The 17,979-nt window shown below is 44.8% G+C and overlaps 1 protein-coding gene across 1 annotated transcript in view; it reads right to left on the bottom strand.

Moving 5' to 3' along the window:
* Positions 1 to 17,877, bottom strand: part of Erc2 (ELKS/RAB6-interacting/CAST family member 2) — a gene marked incomplete in the record, with an annotated part of 884,729 nt that extends 866,852 nt beyond the window's left edge. The window contains 1 exon segment of the mRNA XM_055612370.1: positions 17,832 to 17,877.
* Between the last annotated feature and the right edge of the window lie 102 nt (positions 17,878 to 17,979).

Raw genomic sequence — 17,979 nt, 5'->3', positions numbered from 1 at the left:
TCTATCGTGCTCATTTTATAATTACTATTTTCCACATGCAGATTTAGCATGATTACATGTTCAGCTGCCTCGGCTCATATTTTACAGCAAAGTACTTGAGCAAGGAAGTTGACTATACTCCGTACCGCACGGTAAGGCAGCACTCAGTCTACCCAAGTTTTAGTTTTGTTCTTCCCATCAGCCATTTCTACTGTTTACGTTTTAAACTCTGTTGTATTATTCTAAAGTATTAAATTCAATCCGTAAAACACCAGCCTGCCGTGGTGGCACACGCCTTTAATCCCAGCACTCAGGGAGGAGGCAGAGAATTCTGTGAGTTCGAGGCCAGCCTGGTCTACAAAGCCAGTCCAGAACAGCCAAAGCTACACAGAGAAACCCTGTCTCAAAAAGAAAAAAATGTGAAATACCTAAAAACTTTTAAAGAAGTATGCTCTCAAAGTATATAAGTAAATCCACAAGTTAAAAGCATAACAAAAAATCAAACAATAAAAGGTTAAAGTAATGAGATGGTAAATAAAACTAAAGTAAGGGTTATGGCTAGTACAATATGTTGATTATAGCATTATCCATGACTTCACACAATGGAACAAATTAAACTGGTTGCACTGAAGAAATAACTAAGATTTTTAAATTCGGTCTTAAAACATCTGTGTATCTCCTTTAATCTGCAAATGTGAAATGTCAATTGGCAAGGCTTTAGCTATAGAACACTTACAAAAACGGAGCCAGGAATTATTGAGTCTTACACTAAAAAAAATCCCCAAATCTGTCCACCAACAGATGTTCCAGAGAAAATTACAAAAAGGTAGAAGAAATATAGGTCCATCTCTTACCCTAAATACTCAATCATATGAAATGCTTCTTCACTGACAACCACATTGTATTTAAATAGCTTCTTGCTAGACTATATATATATATATATATATATATATATATATATATATAAAATCACATACACAAAGAAATTATGCAACAAAAACAACTCAAAGAGGAGATGAAAAATAGCTTTCAGAGCACAAAATCATGTGTACTCATGTATACAAACATCTATGTAGTCATGTATGCATATATTTACCTATTCCATGTACGAAGAGAACGGTCTCTCAATAACATGGCTGATGTTCATGGAGGAATTGCATCTGAGCCTTGAAAGAGAACCAAGAGCACAATGCCGAGGTAGATTCAGAAATCTCTTGATAAACCGAATTTACAGTGAATGAGAGTTTATATAGTCTATCATCAAGTAACAGAAGATCTCTTGCTCATTAATTCTATCTAATCAAAAAAGAAAGAAGGAAAGAAAGAAAGAAAGAAAGAAAGAAAGAAAGAAAGAAAGAAAGAAAGAAAAAGAAAAGGGAAACTAAGCAACATGGCTGAAATCTACTCACTGAATATTTCTAAAGAACAAATCTGGGATGTAGCTTCTAACATGCCAGAGGCCTCCATGAGAAATAAGGCCATATCCCCCTAGCTTGGATTTACATTAACAACTCTAATAATTATACAAGGCTGTCAGCTACTTTAAACCCTAGGTTCAAACTCTTTTTTTTTCCTTTGAAGAGACTTTTATTAGCATTTAATGAGAACATTTTACCTCTTAAAACATTAGGTGTGATTTGGTAAATATTCTGAGAGTACATTTTGTATTCAGTATCTGCTGTCTTTTTTTTTTTTTTTAGTTACATTTTATTAACTCTGTATCCCAGGTGTATCCCGCTCCCTTATTCCCACCCAATCCCACCCTCCCTCCCTCATCTCCTCCTTGCCCCTTTCCAAGTCCACTGATTGGGGAGGACCTCCTCCCCTTTCATCTAACCCTGTTTTATCAGGTATCTCCAGAGTCCTCCTCTGTGGCCTAGCAGGACTGCTCCTCCCTTGGGGGGGTGGGGGGGAGGTCAAGGAGCCTGCCATTGAGTTCATGTCAGAAATAGTCCATGTACCCCTTACTATGGGAAACCAATTGGTTACTAAGCTACCAGGGGCTTCATCCGAGCAAAGGTTCTAGATTATAGCTATACACTGTCCTTGGTGGAGTGTCAGTCTCAGAAAAGACCCCTGTGCCCAGATATATTTGGTCCTTGTGGAGCTCCTATCCTTTCCCCATCATACAAACTCCCCTTCTGCCGAAGGTTTGGTTATAAGTCTTAGTATCTGTTTTAGGTTCAAACTCTTAAGAGTGATAGATGTCTACTCTAAGGGAACTCAATAAAAAAGAAAATGCAGTAACACTTTCTTGGAGAAAATCTAGGTTTTCAACTAGTCAGAATCAGAGATGGAAGACAGATCTATAATCACATTTGTTGAGGTATTTTCAAAGGTCATGAGAATTCAAGGGCTGTCTTTATTTCAATAATCTGAAGACAAATACTGTGAGATTGTTCTCGATCACCACAACAGAAATGTCCATTGAGTTTGAATATCTCCCATAACCAAGGAAATCACTGTGAGTCAATGAGAAAGGAAAGAAGATGGACTTGGGAATCTAAAGGACATGTTCCCAGTTGGTAAAAGGTAAAGGATGCCATGGTCCTCGGCAGGAGTCAAAGTTTCGCGAAGTTAGATTTGTGAGAGAACTGAGTCATCACCCAGTGCCCAGCAGGGTAGACCAGTTGACTGCCAAAGAACCCGCCTACAATAATCAGCATTATATTAGAGTTACAAGCAGCAATTTAGTTAATGCAGTTAAGTTAATGATGTTAATTTGAATTAATATGAACAGTACTCAATTTCTAAATTGATTTAGGCTTTGAAAGTATAAGACATTTAAAAATGACCTCACCAACCTTATGTTTATTCAATTAAAGTGTCACTATAACAATTTTCTTCCAAAGTTTGAGAAACCTTAAGAGATTTAGAATACATTAAATGTGAGTCCATGATCTCATACTTTATTATCTGCTTAACTTTGAGCACATTAATGAGCTTCACTAAGCTTTACTCAGTAGAAAGGCCTCAGCTGTGATGATGGCTATTTGACAAAATTAAGGGAGTAATTATTAGATCTAAGAACAGAGAACTACTAGGCTGAATGCCCATCGAGGTTTATTGAGTGTGGTCATCATTATCACCATTAATCTTGATCAACAAACATATTGTCATGTTTTCTTCCTTGTGAGTAAAATAGAATTAACAATATTAAAAAATCTTGCAATAATGGGTCAAAACAGATAAACTGGTCCAAAAAGTTGTCAAAAATATGTATGTGGAAGTAAAATTTCAGACAGCTGCAGCATTTGTTCATAATATTTACCATCCCTACAGTCTCCCTCTGATGGGAAGAGAAGCTTTCTTTCTCCACTGAAACTTGGCTTGTCCGTGTGACTTGATTTAGCTAATGGCATGTAAACAGGTGAGACACCTGCCGTATCTGAACACTCAGGGAGCTACCTGGTGGGTAAGCCACTATGCTTCCCCTTCACTGTGAGGAAAACCATCGAAGAGTGAGCCCTCCAGCCCAAGACCAAAATAAAGACAACCAGAAACAGAACCGCAGACCACCCACCCGCAGCAAAGCAAACACGGTGCTAAACAAAACACTTAACGTTTAGGTTAGCATGTGAGACCGCATACTCTTACTTTTCCCTTCCCTTTGTTACATTACCAAGGAAGAGCACATCATCCTTTAGAACAAAACACTTCATGTTAAGTCTCTAGACAGGTGCAAGTTGCCCATAAATTAGATCTTTTCAGACATGCATATAGCCAGCCATTTTCACTGCCTCCAGGTGTGTTTTCTTTATTAGGCTATCCCAAAAACTATATTTTCCTGATGCCTAGACATAAAGTGAAGGCAACTGCTTTAAAAGCTCAAGGAGGAATCCAAGGAGGGTGCAATGATAAAGTTGTACAAACAGTGCAAAAGCGAATGGCAGCTGGGGTGACAGAACTCGGGATCCAAACGGTCAGTACATGTGTGAGTACATGTCTAAAGCACAGCTCCAGAATGAATCCAGTTGTGCCTGTCCCAGGCATGCCCTCACCATGGAAAGGCAAGAGAATGGGGCTGCAGGCATGCGCTATCTGTGATTCTATCTTAAACAGAGTTTCCAATTGCACTAAGCCACCATTTTACTTGAGCCTTTCACAGGGTAGAAGCTTTAGTCATCACAGCTCACTGAAGGCAGGAACCATATCGCTTTCACCTTCCTAGCCACTGTAGTGTTGTAATTAAAGCCAACTCAGTGTAAACAGTTGAAGCATGGTCTTTGAGGCCAAAAGTACAAGATTCAGATCCCAGTTCCTCCACTTGCTTGGGTCAGGAGCTTGTGAGCAGATGCTACAATCTTCCCTCTGAAATGAACACTTTAGAGGGCCCCCATGGGACTTCCCACTGCCAATAGCAGCATCTCTGCCTGAGGGCTCCTTATGAACCTTGGAAAGCTAATATTCCCTTGTAGGAGACAGAACAGAAGTGCTAGGGAATTAAATATCCTCAAAAATATCCAACACCAAAGCTTAGAGCAGAAACGTTTATAATAACCAAAAGGTGGAGACAACCTAAACGCCTGAACACATCAGATGGATAGCTCAAATGTGGCAAATACGGCATTTACATACAATAGAATGTTTACCCAGCTTTCAAAGGGAATGACTTTCCAACAGGTGCTATACCACGAATGCAAGAAGTACTAGAAGGTCCTGGAATTTTACGTCCATCTCAATCCTTTGCCTAAAGGAAATCAGTCCCACAGAAGCTAGAGAAACTGGCCAGATGGCAGGCAGAATGCCCAGGACAAACACATCACCAACACACCCTCTGACTTGGGGAATTAGAAGGCTGTGGGTTGACTATTCCTTTCCCCCTCTGACTGAGACTTGCCATCTTAGCAACAGCAAAGATATTTTTGTCTTTTTCCAGCTTCATAGTGCACCATTCTAACAAATGAACCTAGAACCATGACTTTCCATCCAGGTATATCCTTCGCCAAGTCCCACCTGTTTGCCAGAATATATGGCGAATGTTGTCACCTCAACATTCACCTATGCCACCTAGCAAGCCTAAACAATAGATCACAACTCAGGTCTACTCTCTTAAGTAAGACTGACAAGGGCTGGATATTTATCTTAGTGGTGGAGGTTACGATTAGTTTATGCAAAGCTCTGGGTTCACTCCCCACCATAAACAAAGAAACAAACAAACAAAGTAATGAATAATCTAATGTCCAGAAACAGTCTCATCTATCTCTAGCTGGCCTTGAACTCAGTGTGCAGTGAGGATAACCGTGAGCCTCTGCTCCTGATGGCTGGGATGACAGGCGTTCACTGCCATGCCTGGTTTGTGCAGTGCTCAGCATCAAACGCAGATCCTTACACATACTCAAATGACTGAAACACACCCCATCTCCTAGAAAATACATTTCTGCATATGCATTTTCTAAAAACTGAGACAAATGCAGGCTAAATGTTCATGCTTAAAAGCAAGAAGACTCTTTACATTTGCTCTTCAGCATAACACTCAATGCTTTTTTTCCTGACATTTCATACGCGGTAAGACTTTTAACCTTTTCGTGTTCCATACAAGTAGGCACAGCTGACAAAACTGGAGCACGTGACTACACACCTTACCTCTGTGAAATCTAATGGCTCTGTCTTTGCTCAGTGACATTCTGAGGATCACCGTTCTCCTCTTCATTGCTGCCTACATTTTTCCATTTACCTCTATAAAATAGTGGCAACATTCATGAACTAGTCAAGTGATTGTACAAACACTGTGGGTGACTCTCCTGAAATACAAGTGCTTTCAGCAGATAAAGTTGCGACACAGAGCTCAAAACATTGGTTGCTAAAGGGAGGCACGGAAGTTCAGAACAACATGTGACAGGTAGTTTATCAGTGTTAAAGGCAGGAAGGACACACACAACATACAACAATGTTCTCATCTCTAACTCCCAATTGCAGGCAATTCAGCCAATAACTAGACCATTTCCATTTGTGAACTTTCTCACTCCACTGTCTGAGGCTATATAATACAAATCATTCAGATTTCCCTCTTATTATTCTAATGATCAGTTTGATTCTGTCCACTTACTGAAAACACTGAACTTTGTGTTTTTAAAGCAAGGTCCACGTTTTTATTCTCTACTTAAATCTCACTGAAAAGACTTTGGTCCTTGATGACATTTAGAGAGATTCTCAAAGCCTCCAGGTGGCGTGGAGTTCCTCCACAGGTCTCTGGTCAGGAGCATCCTCACCTGAAAAGATGGTCTTTGACCCTTATCAAGGCTACATAATACGTCTAGTCAATGAAGTCCCAGGGATTTCTAAGGCCATAGCCAACCTTCCAATAGTTCTCCAGGTCATCCTGCCACCCTCTCTCCCAGGTTGAGGCTCCTTAACCCAAACCAATCCCCAAATCACCCCCACAAGTGCAAGGTTCTGGGTCCAACCCTACTGAGAAAAACAAAACCTGGAGTCTCTGTCAGTCTGAGATCCTTGGAATGAGGCTCCATCTGTAGCTTCTTCATAGCTCGCAGGGTCCTTGTGCCCAGTCATCCTCTCAGGCCACTCTCACCATACCACACCCTCAGCCAAAACATTGGCTGTACAGGCCCACCCGTGTTCGCCTCTCCAAGCCCCAAATCACCCATTTTCTCATCTTTGGGCCTAGATAGTTATTCCACCAACATCCAATGTCTCTCTACTCTAGTGTGTCTGTCACTTGTCCTCCATGACACCTGGAGTGTCACCTTCTTCAGGAACCCTTCCTCCATCCTTCTCCATCCTGTGAAGTCCTCTGTGCCAGGCTAGTTGCTCTCTAGAAGAGAACCTGTTGCTATTGGCTCCTCAATTTCCTCTGCTAACACTAGACACTCTAACACTCAAGCCCCAAAATTACCTGCTCTGGTTACTGTCCTCCTCATGCCCAGGTGAGAGACCAGTTGTGAGGTAAGTAATAAAATTGTGGCAACTATATAATATAATGGTTTGATTCCTTATTAATAAAATATCATAAGAGCACACGTGCTGGTCTTGCTCCCGAGGTTGACACTGCAGACAAATGACAGTTAACTAATTGAAAGTCTGCATGCATGAACAAATATGTGTATATTAGTGTGTGTGAGTGAGTGTGTGTGTGTGTGTGTGTGTGTGTTACATGATACACATGAAATAAATTGGCCTACATGATGAGAAACAGAGGGCCCAAATAAGGAGATTAGTGGCAAACACACAGAGGGCACTCAGGTCTCTGGACCTCAGGCCAGTGTTTCATTTCTGTAGCTGAAAGAATCTGCTCTGAAGATATTCCAGGCAACTATTCATGTTGTGAATTCAAGGTGGGTCATCGGTATATTAAAAGCCTATATATAAAAATAACAGTTCTTTTTTCATCCTTAACAAAAATGGCAAAAGAATTCCCCTTGTGTGTCAGCCCCTGCTAACTGCTCCATGTCCCCAAGAACTGAGCAGCCACTGAAACCCCGTTGCCTTTGTGTTCACCCAGCATCAAAGAGGACTTGTCCTCAGAGAGCACACAAGAATGCAAAGCCATCATCCCACTCACTACCCAACCTCCTATTCCCTGAAGGAGAGGCTCAGAAACAAGCAGGAGGATGTACCAGATTGGGAAAAAAAGAAGCGGTAGGAGGGAGCTTTACAGCCTGGAGGGGAGGAAAACACACATCATCAGAAAACATCCCCTGAGAGGCAAATGTAAAGTAAAGTCGACAGCTCTGCTTCAGGTGGATACTGCCCCTTACACTTCAAGGTCATGACAGTTAGGTGGAATGGCTGGTGGGAAGGTAACATGGCAAGCCTGCCTTCAACCAGGTAAAGAACACCATCATGATAGCAGTGTGCTGTCTGCCAGGTCCACTGAGAAGATAACCAGGGGTTGTGGGTCCAGGCCACCCACACATCTCACAGAGCTGCCCTGATCTGCACCTTCAGAGAATAGGTTCCCACCCTCAGAGCAGCTGCAGGACCCCAAAGAACCTGCAATCAGTGCGGGTGCACAGAGGATGGACTCCCAGCCTGGCGGCAGCCATACTGTAAGCTTCACTGCATAAAAACTAATAGCTACAGAGCACAGCAAGGTTTAGTTTCTTATGAAACTCTGCTCTTTCTTGCTATAATTAGCCATGCCATTTTAGCAGAAATGTCTCTCATAGTTTGCATAAGGATATGAGCGTATTCTTACACAACAGTCAAACTGCTCAATTCCCATTCAAGCTCTTGTCTTCTGATGCACTAAGAAGTTACCTTGAATTAATAGTTTGCTCCTCAAGCATTTGAAGGGAATACACTTTGCTGCCTACAGCTCATTCATACTCAAAACTGTGTAAGGGTAGAAAACAGGAAGACAAGAAGAGAGGTAATGTTACCCACGCACGTGCACACACACACACACACGCACGCGCGCGCGTTCAACAAGTCCTGGTGAAATGGCTCACCAGTTAAAGAGCTTGTCACATGAGAGTGAAGACTGACATTCGTAAGCCCAGAAACCCACACAAATGCCAGGTAGTCATTGCTTCCTGGCTGTGACTCTGGCCTCGGAAGGGGAGCCCCAGAGAAAGGTGGCTAGCAAGACTTAGCTAAATCATCAAGCTCTGGGTTTAACCCTGCTTCGATGGATAAGGTAGAAGAGTGGAGAATGATCCCTGACAGCAACCGCTGGCTTCCATATGCAAGCATACACACGAGCACCCACTCAAATGTGTGCCCGCCTACATGCAAACGCATGTGCACACAAGCATGCATGCACATGCGCACAAACACACCTACAGGAAGAACGGGAAGGGAAGAGTTCAATGAACCGCACCGCCATTGTGAGGCATCTGTGAGTACTGCCACTGTCTGTCCCCAAGTGCACCTGAGAGACAGCTTTTTAACCCACTTTCCTGCGCTGGGGCTGCAATCTCATTGTTGACTTCCAGGAAAAGGATGATCACTTCTTTCCTGAAAGGGCTGGCTGCCTTCCTCTCTCTCACCCCCTTCCTCTCTCCCGCTTTTTAATTTTGTTGAGTGCCCATGAGGTGCCAGAAAGTAGAGATTTCCTGGGCTCTGACCAAGATGAACTCTCCCTAGCAAAGGCAATGCAAGTTCAAGAGCAGAGGAACAGAACTTGGAAGCAACAGATCTCAGAAATGCAGAGGGAGAAGGGATGTTCAAGACAGTAAGGTCACAGTCCTGAAAATCTAGCTGGGAAGTGCTAAGGGAATTCAACTTGGGAAGAAACTGAGCCAGCCCAGGGGAAGGGGCCCATCATACCTCAGCAAGCCTGTGAGGTGGTGGGCTTGGCCTTCCCCTGCTGGGGCAGAGGAGAAATCACACCTCCGACCTGTCTCAGTGACACCCCAGCCCTCCTGCTGTTTTGACGTTGGTGCTGTGATCCTTAGTAATTGCTTCTTTTGCAATCGTGGGGAGGGACAGTCACTGCTCCCACTGTGCCCAGTAATAATTAAGCAGTTTGAGGGTCAGCTGGACGTGGGTCTGAATCTGCCTGTGTGAGCTCTACTGTCCCTTCAGTTCACCTAAGAAATAGTTAATGAAGAACTACAGTGTGGAAAACTTCCCCTGGGTCCTGTGGAATACAGCCAAAAAGCAAATGTTTCTGCCTTCATGGAACTTAACAAATTCTTGGAGTCTCGGTGGCCTTCGCTATAAAGTGGGCATAGTGTCCCTAACATTAACAGCAATATAAAATGAGCGACAGAAAGCACGTAACATGGGAAATGCTCAAAACCCAGTGCCTTTCACTCAACAAACTCACCCACGACTCACAACAGGAGGGATTCTGAGGCTCACCTCTGTGAAGCAGTGCCAATCACAAGGAAGATGTTGCACAGCTAATCCACAAGCCGGTAAGTCCCTGCTTGGTTAGCAGGAGCCATGGTGTGGCGACTGATATCCGTGATCTCTTCCAGGCCACAGAGATTCCACGGCCTAGACAGGTAACAGGACACCAGCATCTTTTTCTAAAGACAAGGGCCACACACAAGCGTCTTCAGCCTTTTTGCAAACATGAAGACAAACGTTACTGAGCAGAAGTTTTCCAACTCAGACGGCTTGTTTGTATAGAAACGAACATGGACAGCTAATGTGAATGCATGCCCGTTACTCTCCTAAGTACAAGCTGGCCACACATCAGGCTAACGCAGAGATGACACAAAAGAGTAAGTTAAAGCTCAGCAAATGAGCTAAGAGATCATAGACTAGCAGGGATGAGCTAAGAAATGCTGCACAAATAACTAGTCACAAAATCTTCATGGCCTAAACAACTGAGGGTTGTTTCTCCTTTATAGCACATGGCCAACCACAGCAGAGTAGAAGCGTTGTCCATTTAGTGACTCGGGGCCCCGGTCTCAGGGAGGCCCTGAGATTCTGTGATCCCCACACCACAGAAGGTAGTTCTGAATAGCCTCGCCCTGCACATGTGATATCCTACCACAAAAGTAACCAAGTCATGTGGCACATGCCTTTAATCCGAGCGCTTGGGAGGCAGAGGCGGGTGGGTCTCTATGAACTCGAGGCCAGCCTCGTCTACAGAGTGAGTTCCAGAACAGCCAACAGAAACCCTGTCTCAAAAAAGCAAAAACTAAAAAAATAAAAAAGACACCAGTCATTTCTCATTAACAGTCTACACTACAGGTGCCACCACACAAGAAGCTTTCTAACAGAACCTGTCACATTGGTGAGTACGTAAATAAAACAACTCGACAGCTAACAGAGGCACACACCTTGATCTTGGGAGTCTATGCTGTTATCCATTCAGAGCCCTATTTTCACATAAAGACGCCACAGGCCACATAAACCTGAGAAATTCTACTTTTTTTTTCCTATAAATTCCTCAATGGGAGCCAGCTAAATTTTACTTAAGAATTAAGAAAACTTATGGAACTGAAGAACATTGAAATCTCTAGCATAAAACAAATTCTTGTACAGGTCTTCAAAGGAGAGCAGCAGCAGAGACTAAGACCTGGAAAGACACAATAGCCCTTCAATGAAAGTTCTAGAACGGCTAACAAGTGACAGCCACAAAGAAGTCCACTGACAGGCTCTGAAGTACCAATACAGCACCTTCCATCTTTGCTCTTTAACACAGTGAAGCCAGAACAAGACCAAAATCACACCAGACAAGGTCATCAAGAGCCCCACAAATGGTTCTGACAATGAGCAGAAACCTCCACGCTACAGCTCTGAATAATGATTCACATCCCATTAGCAATTCTCTACATTACTCATTCCTTACTTCCTGCCCAATGTGAGGCCATCAATAGAAGCTAATACTAACCTTCAGGGAGCTTTTGCTTTGTTCTCAGAAGATTACAGGCTAACAGGAAACTGACTTACAGTCACCCAATCACATTCTTACCTCACATTCCTGAGGTCTGCTTAATTCCCAGCTTCCCCTCTGCCTTCAGTCACACACCCAATCCTTGACTCCCAACCTCCAGTCTCTAACCCATGAAATCAAACTCCACGTCTTCAATCTGGAACTAAACTGCCATCTCAAGCTTAGTTGAACATACTTTTCCAATATTATTTCTACTATGGTTCTTTATCTTGGCCAGCTGAAGACAGGATCATAAGCCTAAAAGTCAAAGTATTGTTTTGAATTCCAACCCTTCGACTTACTAGTTCTATGATCTTGAGCATGTTATTTAATGCCTCAGAGCTTTAGTGCTGCCACCTGCAAAATAAGTACGATAGTGTCTGCTTTGAGGAACTCTTAGGAAAATACACATCAAAGAGGATTATGTTTGGCTGCAGATAATGCAGTTCTTTTGCTTCACTCAGTAAGAACCACAGGAGGCAGGTTTGGTGGCACTCAGCACTTGAGAGATAAAGACAGGTTATCCAGAGTTCAAGGCCAGCCTGGACAACATGAGACCCTGTCTCAAAAGAAAGCATAGTAATGAAAGACAGGGTCAGCTGGTACTACAAAGGAGAAAGGTCAGCAAGGCTAAGGGCCTTCCAGGCTCCAGCTCTGTTATTAGTTCTGTTTCTTTTTATTTTGCTGAGCTAAAACTTAAACACAGGACTAACACGCCTCAGCTCTGCCATGATGAAGACACAGTCTTATCTTCATTGTTATAGTTAGCACTACCTAGCCAGACATTATGCCTATTTTCCCAGCAGCAAGAACGAGGTGTCACACAGACAAGAGCCTAGCATAGCTGTTCCCTGAGAGGCTCCACCCAGGAGCAGATCGAAACAGATGCTGAGACTCACTGCCAATCATTGGATGAAGCATCAGGTGTCTTGTGGAAAAGTGGGGAGAAGGTTAGAAGGACCTGGAGGTGACAGGAGCTTCACAAGAAGACGAACAGAGCCAACTAACTGGGGCCCAGAGGTGTTTGCAAGGACGGAAGCACCAACCAAGGGTGATGCATGGACTGGACCGGCTCCCTACACAGATGGAGCCAATGGACAGCTCAGGCTTCATGTGGGTCCCCTAATAAGAAGGGCAGCGGCTGTCTCTGGCATGGACTCTGTTGCCTGCTTTTCGATCACTTCCCCCTGGTGGGGCCGCCTCACCAGGCCATGGGGGAAGAGGACTCACTGAGCCCTGATGTGACTTGATGATGGGGGTGCTCCTCTTTTCTGAGGAATAGGGGAGGGGGAAGGAAGAAGGAAGGGGGAGGCCAGGAGAAGAGGATGGAGGGGGCTAAGATTGGGATGTAAAGTTAATTAATTAATTATATTTTTTAAAAGAACAAGTTATCAAAAGTTATTGGAGTGTACCAGCCAAGTGTGCCCTCTTTTTTAATCTTTCTGGAAAACCTCTAGCCAATAATTTCTACTTCCATCTTTACCAGACCTCCATCTCATGTCTTCTCTATGACGAAAGGGCATCTGGGAGGGTGAAACAGGGATATTCTTATGTCAAAATTGGGGTTCCTTTGGTCAAAAGGGTGGATGGAGATGATCGTGTCGGGAAACAGCCAGGCCTACTCTAATATTAAACCAGCTGCTTTTTGGAGAGTTCTATGCAGTGTCTAGCACATAGTTACTTGATAAAAATTACACTATAGCCAGATGTGCTGGCACACACCTATAGTCCTGGCACTTAGGAAGCCAAAGAAGGAGCACTGCCAGGTTCCAGGTCAGCCTGGGCTAAATAATAAGGCTATCTCTCAAAAAAGAAAAGGTTAGGCTATAAAAACTACTGCTAATAGAGTTTTTGCTGCTGCTCACCTTATTTGGTTTCTGGCTAAAAGGAATAGCTTGGTTATATCCACGTATGTCCTTCACCTGCCTACAAAGCTGTCTTAGCTATTTTTCTATTGCTGTGACAAAACATTACAAGCAAGGCAGCTCATAAAAGAAAGCATTTAATTTGGAGGCTCCTGGTTCTAGAGGGTTCGAGTCCATGACTATCGCGGCGGGGAGCATGTCAGCAAGCAGTCAGGCATGGTGCTAGACCGAGAGGTTACATCCTGAGCCACAGGCTGGAGCCACAGGGAGAGCTAACTGGAAGTGGTGTGGAGCTTTTGAAGCCTCTACATGCCCCACTCAGTGACACAGCTCCTCCAACAAGGCCACACCTGCAGTCCTTCCCAGACAGTTTCACCAGCTGCGAACCAAGAATTTGAATATACAAGCCTATGGAAAGGACGTTCTCATTCAAAACACCACAAACATATACTGCTCTTGCTGTAGTTCCAACTATCTCCCTGCAAATCTGGAAAAAAATGGCATTTTATCCAAGAATTCTTCCTCCACCACCTACTCCTAACAGGGAGTTCCAAAATGCTGGGTCCCCCACACCACTGCATTAACAATTATGTCATAAAATACTATCAGGTTCTAAAACAAGAACAGTACCTAGTAATTAAAGCTGCACACATATACACACACCTGGTATGACCATCAGCCTTCTTGAGTCAAATACGGCATATTCCAAAATGCAAAGTTTAAATAATGTGTGTGTGTGTGTGTGTGAGAGAGAGAGAGAGAGAGAGAGAGAGAGATGAGGAAGAGGTCATAAATATTCCATTATCCAAGCATGAAGAGAGGGGCTAGGGAGATGGCTCAGTGGGTGAGAACACATAGCAGGAGGGCCAGAGCTCAGTCCCCAAGCACCCAGGTAAAAGCTGGGAATGTCCATGTGCCTTTACCCCCAGCACACGCTATGGTGAGAGGAAACAGTGTGAAATCTCTCTCTCACGGGAATATATGACACCCAACATTCTCTTCTGGCTTCTGCTCATGCACTCATGAGCACACATTCATAGACCACACACAAACACACCAAAAGAAGAAGAGTGAAAAGAAAAAATATAGAAATAAGTGCTAATTGTTGCTGGGCATGGTGGCGCCTTCAATCCCAGCACTCGGGAGGCAGAGCATGGCAGGTCTCTGTTCTAAGACAGCCAGAGCTACATGGTGAGACCCTATCTGAAAATCACACACAAAAAAGAAGTAATAATTGCAAAGTTCTCTAATTACACCATATTTTGAACCCACATGGAAGTACAGATGGTAGTTCATGAGCCTTCCTTCCGCTACCACAAGCAGGGTTTATCACTGAGGTTGGACTTTCCCAGGCAACCTCCTATCTCCAAGAAAGGGTGTCAGTGGAAGCGACAGTTCCTTGTGTGGTTTGTCTGGACGCTTGTCTGCATCTGCTGTAACAAGGGCAGGCCACAGGTAGCTGCTACCCCTTCTGGCTAGGTCCCAAAACACACGTGGACATGCTAGCACTCAACCTACAGCTACCAAAGTCAGGATGCTCCCAGAAGCTGAACCTGCATTCGCCTGAAGACCAGAGAGTGTGAAGATGAGCACCTGTTGCTATAGACCAGGAAATTCTGTTATGCTGCTGTATTGAGCGACATCATTTTGTCATTTGGTGTGTGTGGGCATTTCTTATCTGTTCATTTACTTTTGTCCCTTGTCTTCATCTATAAGAGAATAGACTGAAGACTCATTGGCTGCACCCAATGATTTCTATCTCAGAACCAACTGTTCTAAACTTGCAAGACTCACATTATTAGTGTTGGCGCTTTTCTGCTTTCCATTTGCTCCACTATCTTATAAAATAAACAAACTTGAAGTAAGCCACCAAGGAGCTGTATAAATATTGCTGAGACTGAACTAGTAGCTGGCAAGAGGTGCCCCGCGTGATGGGCAATGGTAACAGGCTGGCTGCCTTTGAAAAGCCAACCGATGTCCTAGCACAGCAGGTGAAACAAAGATTGCAAACTCGCGCTAACCGGAGGCACAGACTGTCCCCCAGGCTGGACCCGTGGAGAGCACCACTCACCTCACTCATCCTCCACAACACACAGAACTGGGGTCTCTGGCTTTTTACAGCATAATAAAAAAAAGAGAGCCACACTATTTCAGAAGAATAATTCAAAATGTACGTCTATTTAATCACTAGTGAACAGGGATTTTCTTGCAAGTGAGAGAAAAATGAAAGTCTTAGAGTGCAGGATACCAACCGACTGGTGTTAAGAACATTTACTCAACCAAAACGCACTTAAATTGGAAATTTGAAGTATCAAGAAAAATAAAAGAGCATGAATTTTTGCTTTGCCTTCTCTTCAATCGTGATTAAGTGTAGAACTAATTAATTGGCCAAAAATGCTCTACTAGAAACACAACCTACACAAAGTTGTTAAGTTTGTCCACTAGCAGAAGCAGGAGCCTTTGGATGAATAGGCAGGCAGGCACAAGGACCATTAACATCACAGGCACTCTTCCTAGGTGGCCTCTGTGTATGCTGGGGAGTCCACATTTCACACTGGACTTGTGCAGAGCACACAACCAAAATCTGAATTCAAGGCCATGGCAAGGTCACGGGCTCTGGGTCAAACAAAAGTACCTACCATCAAGGTATAGTATATACTAATACCTTTCCATCTCCACAACCATAATTTAGGGGAGATAGCAGCACCTACTTCACGTGGGCTCTGCTAAGTTTAGAATAAGGTAAGGAATGTGCGCACACAGTAACAGCGGCAGCAAGAGTAATAGTACCTCTTGACACACCTGGCTTCTCTGCCCTAACCGTTACATTCAGCTCACAATTTGCTCAGACAAAGCTGAGATCCATAGCACTTGTGCCTTTCTAATGAATTCAAAGAGAAAGGTGCTGAAAATCAGCTTTTCACTGGCACAAAGTTAAGACCTGGTCCATCGTCCCCAATTTATCCATCCAAGTAAGTCTCACAAGCCATACAGACCTCCTTCCCACAAAACTGTCAAGGGCTTTTATTAGAGTTCAGAAGCACCAACAAGATGCCTGAGATGAGAAGGTAAAATCCTCTACTCACTACCACCTCCATCCTAAATGACACCCTGCAAAGGAGAAGCAGGCAGTGCTCACCTCTATGAATAGAGCCAGGGTGTCAAATCTAAAAGAATCCTTTCTATTTGTATGAAACTAGTAAAGCACGTTTCCCTGCTTAAAACACACCTTACAAACACACCAAATCTGATTTAAGAGCCAAACTACATACTCAGAAACAGTGCGAGTTCACAAGGACAAGAGTAGAGTGACCACAGAGACAGAGTGCCACACCCTTCTCTCAGCTCAATCGTGAATGCATCTCTTCCAAGGAAGACTGCAATTCTGGGGGAAAGGTTGGTGATCCCATCAAGCCACCCCAGCATCCATGCCCGCTTCGCTCTTCACACAGACTCCTTTCATGTTTAAGTCAAAGACTCAGCATCCACAGCTATTGCTAGTGGCAGACAAGGAAGACAGAACACAGGTCGGGCATACTTGCTGCTAAGCCCATTTTCGAGGAGTTTGCTTCCCGCTTCTCTGCTTCTCGCAGCTGGAGCTCCTACCTGGTGGAAACCAACGGTTAAGTAAAACCACTGATTTAAAGAGCCAACCAGGAAACTAACCATGACAAGTGGAAGCAGCCCTCCTCTCCCGAGCATTGATTGGCTCTTAGCGTTCCACCCGTCCCGTTCTGCCCACATAAGTGGCAGGTGTGGCTGTCAGTCACGGAGAGAGCTGACAATTCACCGCTCCAGGAGTAAATTCTCTTTCATCCAGCAAAGGCAGGTAGCCGCCTAAAATCGATCTTCTACTAACAGAACGGACCCTCCCTCTGGCGAGGAGGAGAAAGACCCCCTAACTGCAAAATAAATTATATACGGCCGAAGAGGGGAGAGTTTACGGGTACTATTTTATCATCACACACCAAAGGAGCCCTTATTCTTCACTGTCCTAAAAATGATCTTTCAAAGGCTCGGACAGTAATAATAATATTTTTTGTAAAAAGGTGCCTCCTTGTAAGTACCCCTTGTATAATTAGGAGATGGAGAAAGAAGAGGTAGAAACGCTGTTTAATTTCACATCGTAATGTCACACACAGACACACACACACACACACACACACACACACACACACACACACACACACCAGCTCCAACCCCTCCCCAGTAAATCATCTTCATTTTCCCAGGCATGGATTTTTCTTTTTGAACCTGCGTCCGTCCTCCCCATTCTGGGTGAGCCCACCCAGACAACCAGGCTCACAACCCCCGGGGCCGGGGTTCCTCTGCTCTCCACTTTATTTGGCTTGCGGTTCTGCGAGACCCCGGCCCTCGCCATCACCCCACCCCTCCAGGCAACAGGGGAGGGGGCTCTGCAGGAAAGGCGAGGACGGCGAGGATGGCTCCGGGAGAGGCACTGCAGGAGGTGGCCCGGGGCGGGCGCCGGGAGAACTGTGCACTTGTTCCAATCCGGGGGTTTACGCGCCGAGGCAAATCCGCCCTTAGGCCGCCCCATCCCTTCCCCCGCCCGAGAGAGCCCCGAGGAGGCGGCTGCGTCTCCCCTCGGCTCCCCGGATAACGCATTGCAGCTGCCCACGAGCGGCGGGGACCCGCGCGGGGGAGCCGGGCCCCCGGCGTCTGCGTCTCACCTTAGCGATGCTCGCCCCGGCGCGGTCCCGCATGGATTCTTACAACCTCGCGTGGCCGCGGCCCCGGGCGGCCGGGAGGAGCCCGCGCGACCAGGAGCGCGAGGCGGCGGAGCGCGGGCAGCGCGGGGAGGCGGCGGGGTGCGCGGCC

The sequence above is a fragment of the Psammomys obesus genome, unplaced genomic scaffold, assembly GCF_907164565.1.
Source record: "Psammomys obesus unplaced genomic scaffold, mPsaObe1.curated_primary_1811, whole genome shotgun sequence".
In the NCBI taxonomy this organism is placed as follows: domain Eukaryota; kingdom Metazoa; phylum Chordata; class Mammalia; order Rodentia; family Muridae; genus Psammomys; species Psammomys obesus.
The sequence above is the reverse complement of the archived record's forward strand: the minus strand, read 5'-3'. Positions and strand labels throughout refer to the sequence as shown.